We start from the raw sequence: 9,585 nt of genomic DNA on the forward strand, positions 1-9,585 counted from the left end.
ACATAAACCAACTAAACAGACCCATCACAAGTAATGAGATTGAATTGGCAATAAAAGAACTCCCTTACAAGAAAAACCTAGGACCTGGAGGCCAAATTCTATAAGACCTTTAAAGGAGAACTAATACCAATACTCAAACTTTTCAATGCTCTTCTTTTTATGTCCATTTCCCCCATTTTTTCATTTATTTCACACTGGCACATGTTAATTGGGTTTCACTACAATATTTTCATACATGTATATATGTATATTGATCATATTCATTGCCATTATCCTCTCTTGTCCTTCTAGCTTCAACTGGTCCCTTTCTTTTTTTTTGTTTTTTTTTTGGGGGGGTCCGGTCATGAGGCCTGAACTCTGGGCCTGGGCGCTGTCCCTCAGCTCTTCAGCTCAAGGATAGCGCACTACCACTTGAGCCACAGCGCCTCTTCTGGCTTTTTCTCTTATGTGGTGCTGGGGAATCAAACCCAGGGCCTCATGCATGCAAGGCAAGCGCTCTACCACTGAGCCACCTTCCAAGCCCTCACCTGGTCCCTTTCATCCCAAATAGCCCCTCTTCTTTCATGTCTCATGTGTGTATGTGTGTTTTTGTGTGTGTGTGTGTGTGTGTGTGTGTGTGTGTGAACAGGGTTTGAAGTCAAGGTCTCCAGCTTGTTAGGCAAATGCTCTACCACTTGAGCCACACACCCTATCCTTTGTGCTTTAGTTACTATTTAAATTAGGTCTTAGGTTTTGTATGTATGTGTTATTATTGTTGTTATTCTAATTATTTTGGCAAGAGTCCTGAGTTAGTGTTTGATGCTAGGCTCAGTTCTCCTACCTCTTCCTCCTATGTATCTGAAATTAAAGATGTATGCCACTATGATTAGCTTCTTTGAGATGGGGGAAATTTGTGACTCACAAATTTTTTTTTTGTGGGGGAATTGAGAGCTGACCTCAAACCGTGATCCTTCTATCTCTACCCCCAAGGCAGCTGAGTTTAAAGGCATGAGCCACCACTCCAGCCATTTTCTGTTTTGTGTTTATTTGGGGGAACTACTGGAGTTTCAATTCAGGGCCTTGTACTTGCTAAGCAAAGCTATACCTTCGCTGACCATCCCTTTAAAAAATAATGGAGGGCTGGGATATAGCTCAGTGGCAAAGCGCTTGCCTAGCAAGTACAATGTCCCAGGTTCAATCCCCAGTACCAAAAAAGAAAAGACAAAAAAAATACAGTTAAAAAAAAAAACAAAAAATAATGGACTATAAGAGGTTTTTTTTTGGTCAGTTGTGGGGCTTGAACTCAGGGCCTATGTGCTGTCCTGAGTCCTTTTGCTCAAAGCTAGTGCTCTACCACTTTGAAACATATCTCCACTTCGGTTTTCTGATTCATTGGAGATAAAAGTCTCATGAACTTTCCTGCCTGGGCTGGCTTTCAACCTCAATCCTGAGATCTCAGCCTCCAGAGTAGCTAGGATTATGGGTATAAACCACCAGCACCTGGTAACTATGAGCTTCTTGAAAGTAGAAAATTTGAACCAGTGGCTCACACCTGTAATCCTAGTTACTCAGGAGGCTGAGGTCTGAGGATCACAGTTCAAAGCCAGTTCAGGCAGGAAAATCCATGAGTCTTAGCTCCAATAAGCCACCAGAAAACCAGAAGTGGCACTGTGGCTCAAGTGGTAGAGCGCTCTCCTTGAGCTGAAGAGCTTAGGGGAAGCACTTAGGCCCAGAATTCAAGGCCCATGACTGCCAAAAAACAAAAAAAAAAAGTAGAAAATTTGATTTCTGAATTTCTTCCTGTATTTCTGCCACCTTGGACAAATGGCTTCTCAAAAAAATAATTGTTCTGATGAATAAAGAACAAAGATGAAAAATATTCCATGTGTGTTATATAAACATTCTACTGGAACAACTGTATTTTTCTTATGTTGCAGTAGCTATGGAATTGTTGTGTAACAAATCCCCTGAGGCTTAGGGACCTCAAATAAGAATAAGCATGTGTGATCCCACAGGGTATTTGAGGGTCAGGAATCAAGAAATGGCTTAGCTGGCCAGCTCTGGGTCTGGTTTTTAATGAAGTATAAGTCAGAGTATTGAATGTACTACATTCAACTGAAGGCTTGACCGGGCTTGGAGGTTTTGCTCCAAGATGGTTCTCCTCAGGCTATTGTAGGGCCATGCCTTACTCCTCTCCATTGGGGCTTCGCATGTCTGACAGTCCTCATTACATAGTGGCGGGATTTGTCCAGCATGAGTGATCCAAGGTGGCTAGGTGAGAGGCATAATATCTCTTACAGCCTACCTTCAGAAGTCATGCCCCGTTCTTCCTGTAATGCCCCACTGCTTGCATAGGTGGAGCCTGTTTTAGTGTGAGAGGAGACAATGACAACACTGAGTTTCACTGCAGACTGCAACCAAGTCTCTCTCTCCTCCTCCCCCCACCCCCGTTGACATTTTCTGAGCTTTACCTTTCTGCTTGTTTTAAGTTTTCCCATGATCTACCATTTGAACCTGCTCATAGGTCAGTTGAATTGAGAACAGGAAGGCATCTTGAAGAGCATCTACAGAAGTTTTGTGTCCTCATTTTATTCAGCCAGTTTCAAGGAAAGACAGAGCTCCAAGCCACCCAGCCCCAGCGCCTTCCTGCACTGTTCTCACTGAAACTGATGCTCTGGGAACTTTTCCATTACTTGTGAAATTTGTGTTGCTAAGCGCTGTGAGCCATAGGTTCACACTTACTTCAGTAAGTATTGAATAGCTGACGCTTCTTGGGTGGCTGGGTGGCTGAGTTATGACTAGGAAACATCTCCACAGGTTTACATATTTGACTGCTTGGTCCCCAGCTGGAAATGTTATATTGAGAGATTGGTAAGAGGAGGTGGGACCTAAGTAGAGGAAATAGTCCCTGAAGGTTGGCCTTTTGATGGTTATACCTGGCTCTAGTTCCTATGCTCTGTGCTCCTGGTCCCAAAGAAGTAAAAAAGCCCTTCTGGGCAGACTTCTTCTGCCATGATGCTCTGCACAAATGCATGGGACCAAGCAACCATGGACTAAACCCACTGACACTGTGAGTCACAATAAACCCCCTAAGTTGCTTCTGTTTGATATTTGGTCACAGCCCTGATATAAGTCACTAACATAGTCATCCAAGAGATTGGGGAAAGTCAAGCCAGGGTTCTGGTGGCTCACCTGTGTAATCCTAGCCACTCAAGGGGCTGAGATGTGAGGGTTTCAGTTCAAAGCCAGCCCGGTCAGCAAAGTCTATGACATTCTTATTTCCAATTAACCACCAGAAAACCAGAAGTGGAGCTGGGGCTCTAAGTGGTTGAGCACTAGGCTTAAACAAAAGAACTCAGGGACAGTGCCCAGACCCTGAGTTCAAGTTCCATGACTGACCCCCCACCCACACACAAAAAGATGATACAAAAGAGATTGAGAGAGTCTTTGTGAATCAGTAAGTGGGTAAATGTTTCTAGAAGGCAGGACATTTTCTTTCTGCCATCGGGGCTATGTTGTTTCCTCTATGAGGTGGTCGAGAGAATATTTCTTTTATAGAATATTTCTAATAGTGATGTCTGCAGAATACATTTGAATCCTCAATTCAGTCAAGCAAATATAAGTAAGGTAGTCTAATTGTTCTGTGCCCGTTCTGATTTCATTAATTAAGTTACATTCTCAGAGGCAAGGGAGAATATTTCCCTGTGAAACTAATTTGATAACTTGAAACAGGATTGAAACACAAAATGGAGAGAAAGAACAAGTATTTGCTTTATGAGACGGAAGAGCCGTTTCCCCACGTCTTTCACTAGCTCTCGGTTTCCCCTGCATCACACGCCACTCCCCTTCCCCTTTGCACATTCTCCATCCTTCCCTGGGGCTCTGAACTTGAAGTTCTCAGGGCTTGGCTCACTCTATTATGATTTGCCTAAAAAGCTAGAACTCATAGTTCCTAAATTTAATGTGATATAATCCATGGTAACCTTTCTTTACATTTAGACCATTGTAGTAAATCAGTCTTATTGTATCAAAGGTTCAAAATGAGTTCCAATCTATTACTTTAACACTAGATGATTATAATGGATTAAATGTATATAAACATAGAATTTATTTATTGAAACTCTAATCCTTAATGTGATGATATGTGGAATAAGGCCTTTCATATGATCCTAGGAGTAGAATCCTCAGGATGGAATTAGTGCCCTTTCAAGAAAAATCATAACAGTTCCTCTCTCTCTCTCCTCCCTCTCATGTGAGGATAGAGCAAGAAGTCCTAGAAGATGATATTCCAATGAGACTCTAAAGGAAAATAATGCCATAATATTGGAAATAAGAAACACTGAGTCCCAGGTTTGGGGTATTGCTCCATGAAACATGTTTGCTTAAGGTCCTAGATTCACTTCTTGGCACTGAGGGAAAGTACCATTCTAGCTAGTTCATGGAATCAATAAGTGATGATAACTGTTAGTTATTGAGTGCTCACTCTGTACATGCCATGCCTGCTTCTAAATTCCTTCCTCATTAAATCTTCAACCCTGAGAGGCAGATTCTGTTATTATCTCCATTTTATAGTTTAAGAAAAAGCACAGAGCCGGGAGCAGTTGGCTCACACCAGTAATCCTAGCTACTCAAGAAGCTGAGATCTGAGGATCATGGTTCAAAGTCAGTGGGGGCAGAAAAGTTCATAAGACTCTTATCTCCAATTAACCACCAGAAAACTGGAAGTGGCACTATGGCTCAAAGTGGTAGAGCATTAGCCTTAAGCAATAAAGCTCAAGGACTGAAACAAATCGTTTAAATAGGGATACAGGTGGATCCATTGCAACAATGAGATGTACAAGTCATTATGTGGAAAAATGAACTTTACAACTTTGGTGGGGGGGGGAAAGAGGATTGGTGGGGGGGCAGGGGGAGGATGGGAAGGGATGGGAAGGGGAAACAAAGGAGGAGGCTGCAATGCTTGATAAGAAATGTACTCATTATCTTGCCCATGTAATTGTAACCCCTCTGTACAGTATTTTCACAATAAAAAAAAAAGCTCAAGGACTGCACTCAGACTTTGAGTTCAAGCTCCACAACCAACCAACAAAAAGGAAGAAGGAAGGAAAGAAAGAAAGGAAGGAAGGAAGGAAAGAAGGAAAAGAAAAGGAGGGAGGGGAGAAAAAGGAAAAGGAAAATGTATAGAGAGGTTCTGCTTGTTCTCTGTAGCAAGAAATAAAACCATAACAGAGTAGAGCCCCAAAAAGATGGGTGCTCTGGATTTAAGGTATCTCTAGGGACTGACTAGGCTGCTGGGTCCTGCCTTCATGTTTCCCCATTAATATGACTCAGTTGCTAGTGATGGCCTCTAAAGGGAGGGGACAGGACATCAAATGAAAAGCAGCATGGCCATTTAGGCTGCCAGAAGCTGCAGGAGCTATAAGATTCAGAATAATCTTTCCAGTGAGTCATTATCCTCCACTGTTTAATTGCATTTGCTAGAAGGGTGTATGTGAATACATTTGCTAAATTTAATAATAGGTCTATGTTATATGGCATTAGAAGAACTGTACTAGGAAGAGTAGGCAGATAAATATCTCTGCTTTAAATCCACATACACATAGCATATATACATACACATAGCATAGCTTACTCCTGGAATCTCAGAACTCAGGAGACTGAGGCAGGAGAATCTCAGATTCACAACACATCAGACCTTATAGGGTTTAAAAAAAACAATTAAAATAAAATACTGATTTTGCTTACATTTAGGGTTTTTGTTTGCTTGTGTGTGTACTGATCCTGGAGCTTGAACTTAGGGCCTCTGTGCTGTACCTGTATTTTTTACACAAGGCTACTGCTCTACCACTTGAATCCTAGTTTTACTTCCAGCTTATTTTTGGTGGTTAATAGAGATAAGAGTTTTACCCTCTTTCCTACTTAGACTGTCTTTGAGTCATGATCCTCACCTCTCAGCTTCTTGAGTAGCTAGCATTACTGGCATGTACCACTGGTGCCCAGCTTACATTTAGTTTTAAATTAGTTAAGATGTATAGTTGAAAGACAACTATATGATAAGGAATTTATGCTTTTCCCCCCAGGTGCTGTTTATATTTAGTAACATTATTACCAGAGTAATTAAAAGATACTTAGAAAATATCATTCCTTTCCTTTAAAAGGAGGCCTTCTGGGACTGGGAAAGTGGCTCAGTGGTAGAGTGCTTGCCTCGCATGCATGAGGCCCTGGGTTCAATTCCTCAGCACCACATAAGCAGAAAAAGCTGGAGTGGCTGTGGCTCAAGTGGTAGAGCGCTAGCCTTGAGCTGAAAAGCTGAGGGACAGCGCCCAGGCCCAAAGTTCAGGCTCCACAACCAACAAAAATAAATAAATAAATGAAGGCCTTCCATTACTTGTTCAAGAAACGGTAATTTCAGGCAACTCTACCCATATTCTGATAGTGGACAACGCCATGGAATAGAAGGAAATCTGTGAGCTGCTTAGGACAAGGAGTATCTTTTTCATCTCAAGTGTCCAGAACTTGGCTTGTCCGTGTAATACGATGGAACTCAAGGCCACAGGAAGTTGGTGACAGACCAGAACTAGATTTGGGATCCATATCCTTTCTGAGATTGCACCTTGAGGGCCTTTTCCTTGTCTGTTTAACTGGATCACTCAACTAGATAGACACTTTCTGATTTTTCTTTCCCAGTCTTTTCTCCTTTTCCTTCCTCTCTTCTATTTTTAGGACTAGTAATAATTGAAACTACAATTTAACCTGAGCTTATTCTACCCCAAATGCTTTATAAACATAAACTTGTGTAATGTTTAATTTTACCTCACACATCCTGCTTTATCTTCAGTTGGGTTTTGTTAGCCATTTGGTTTCCCAAGTCTTTGTTTGGTGGAAGTTTCATTACTGAGGCAGCTTTTCATGCTGAGTGGCTGCTAAGTGTTCCTGAAAGTTGAGCACTGAACAAGGCCTTTGTGTTTATTGCTGGGGTCAAGAATTAATGACACTTGGAGAGTCATTTTCTTGAGAGGTTTTTGTTGTCCTTAGAGAGAGTTTGATGCTTGGTATATGACTGTGGTAATTTGGTTCTCAATAACAGTTTGCATGCTAGTAAAAACCTTTGTATTCTATGTTTTCCTTAGCCAGGTTCCTTGAAAAAGAACAACTTTTCCCTTTTCCGTCATCCATCATTTTTTCATAGACACATTACTGAACTGGAGTTAGATGTCTAGCACTAAAAACAGGGGGTGGAGGGAGTGAGAGAAGAATGGATATATATGTGTACTTTGCATATATGTTTATGCACAATATTAACATAAATAAGTGTATAGGTATATATACATATATGCATACAGATATACACATAGTATAGTTTACTATATATATATATATATATATATATATATAGCATACAACTATATTCATACAAATACACACACATATACATACGTGTGGATCTCAGTTTGTTCTTGGCTCCTGCTGTGGGTTCAATAAAATACAGCTGTTACCATGGTTGCTGCTGTTACTATATCCCAAAATTCAAATGGAAACAGCCAGAATAGAGAGAAAACACCAGTACCATCCAGATAAACAAACACTTGTTTTAGTCATTTTGTTAATCTTTATTTAAACCATCCTTCCATGCTCTTTTCTTTGTTTTAAGAGTATTGTATTAACAGTGAATCAATATTTGAATTCCTTAAATTCTTCTAAACCATTCAGCTTCACAAAAAAATAAATGCACCTATTTCCTCCAGGCACTGTCTATTGCTGTACAAATTTGCATGTTCTTAAACATTCATTGCATGGTGATTTGTTAAATAAAAATAAATACTTCTTACGGGGTTCCCAAGATTCGGAGCTGATATTATTACATATAAATGTCAATTTAAAAAATAAGCTAGAGGGCTGGGAATGTGGTTTAGTGGTAGAGTGCTTGCCTACCGTGCATGAAGCACTGGGTTCAATTCCGCAGTACCACATAAACAGAAAAAACTGGAAGTGGTATTGTGGCTCAAGTGTAGAAAGCTAGCCTTGAGGCAAGAAAGAAGCTCAGGGACAGAGCCCAGGGCCTGAGTTCAAGCCCCAGACCAGCACAAATAATAATAATAATAGGCTGAGCATGGTTGCTCATACCTGTAATCCAGCTCCAGCTACTCAGGAGACAGAGGTAGGACTGTAGTCTCAAGACTATCTGGGCAACTTGCCTGGCAGATACCAGGCCCTGTGTTCCGTCCCTAGCACTCCAAACCAGAAAGCTTCCTGAGCAGCATTCATTTTTTTTAATTTAATTTAAATTTTATTTGTGAACATACTGTACAGAGGGATTACAATTACATAGGCAGGATAATGCGTACATTTCTTACCAAGCATTGCAGCCTCCTCCTTTGTTTACCCTTCACATCCCTTCCCAGCCTCCCCCCTCCCCCGCAGCATTCATTTTGAAAGTCCTCCAAACCTCTCAATGTTTTTTCTCCTTTGCTTCCCCCCATCCCACTACCACTCCAGTTATTTTCTAGCCTATATTCAGAACCAGGAATAGGAGGTGAGGTGAAGCGCAGAGGTGAACATGTGCTCTGTTTACTCTAGGCCCTGGGTTCAATCCTAGGTGTTCCCCCTCCCCCCACCTCCAACACATACTAGAATATCTGAAATCAGACTTCCTTAGCTTCAGTTCCAAGTCACCACTTTAAATTACTTACTTCAACTATTTCAGTTTCCTCAACAATTAAGATAATCATAGTTCCAGCTCATCTCACAAGGTAAATTGCTTAAAACAGTAAGAGTCCAGCACAGACTAGTGCTTATTCAATGTGATCAATATGATAAATGTGGGAGAGACTCCACTGACCTTTGTGACTCGATCACTCCACCCCAATGGCACACTAGCAACACACATGATTCTGTTTCTTGAGAACCATTGTCAGAAAAAATGACTAAATCTACATGCAGTTGTCATAGAGAAAAGCAGGACATACACAGAACATCTCCTAAGCAATTTTTGCCTCATAGGTATGACTGGCAGTTAAATGGCAGGGCATTCTTCTCCCTGTGAAGAAACTTGACTTGGGGTTTGGGATATACGAGAGTAGTCACTACTTTGTGCCACAGTACTCAAGCTGAGTCAAGTGTCTGAATGCAGGGTCCCTTGGCACTTTTCTAATCCCAGTCTCTCCTTAATTCCAGCCCCTCCCCAGTAGGTGTCTCCATTTACAGAGAGAAGTAATTGAGGAAGACCCAAGAAGTGCACTCTACCAGGGGACACTAGAACTGCCTCCTGACCATTGTCTAGAAACTTGCCGGTCCGTCAGACACAGTTCTCTTCCTGTGCCTGCCCCCACCTCTGCTTTCAGGTCCAAGTGACAGTGTTCAAGACCAAGTCTTTGCCCTTAAAGCTTCCAATTTCCGCAAACCCAACTTTCAGGTCTACTGATGGTATGCCCCAAAGCTATGCATTTGAGTTTTTGCTTCCAAAGTGAAATGTCCAATGACCTAATTACTGTTACTATTCTGAGCCAGAAAAGCCAAAACTGCTTCAAAATTGAGAGGAAAAGCTTGATCAGGAAAGACCTCCTGATCATTTCTATTAATAAATTGGAAGTAAGCAGTCATGTTTCC

The sequence above is a fragment of the Dipodomys ordii genome, unplaced genomic scaffold, assembly GCF_000151885.1.
Source record: "Dipodomys ordii isolate 6190 unplaced genomic scaffold, Dord_2.0 Scaffold5, whole genome shotgun sequence".
NCBI lineage: Eukaryota > Metazoa > Chordata > Mammalia > Rodentia > Heteromyidae > Dipodomys > Dipodomys ordii.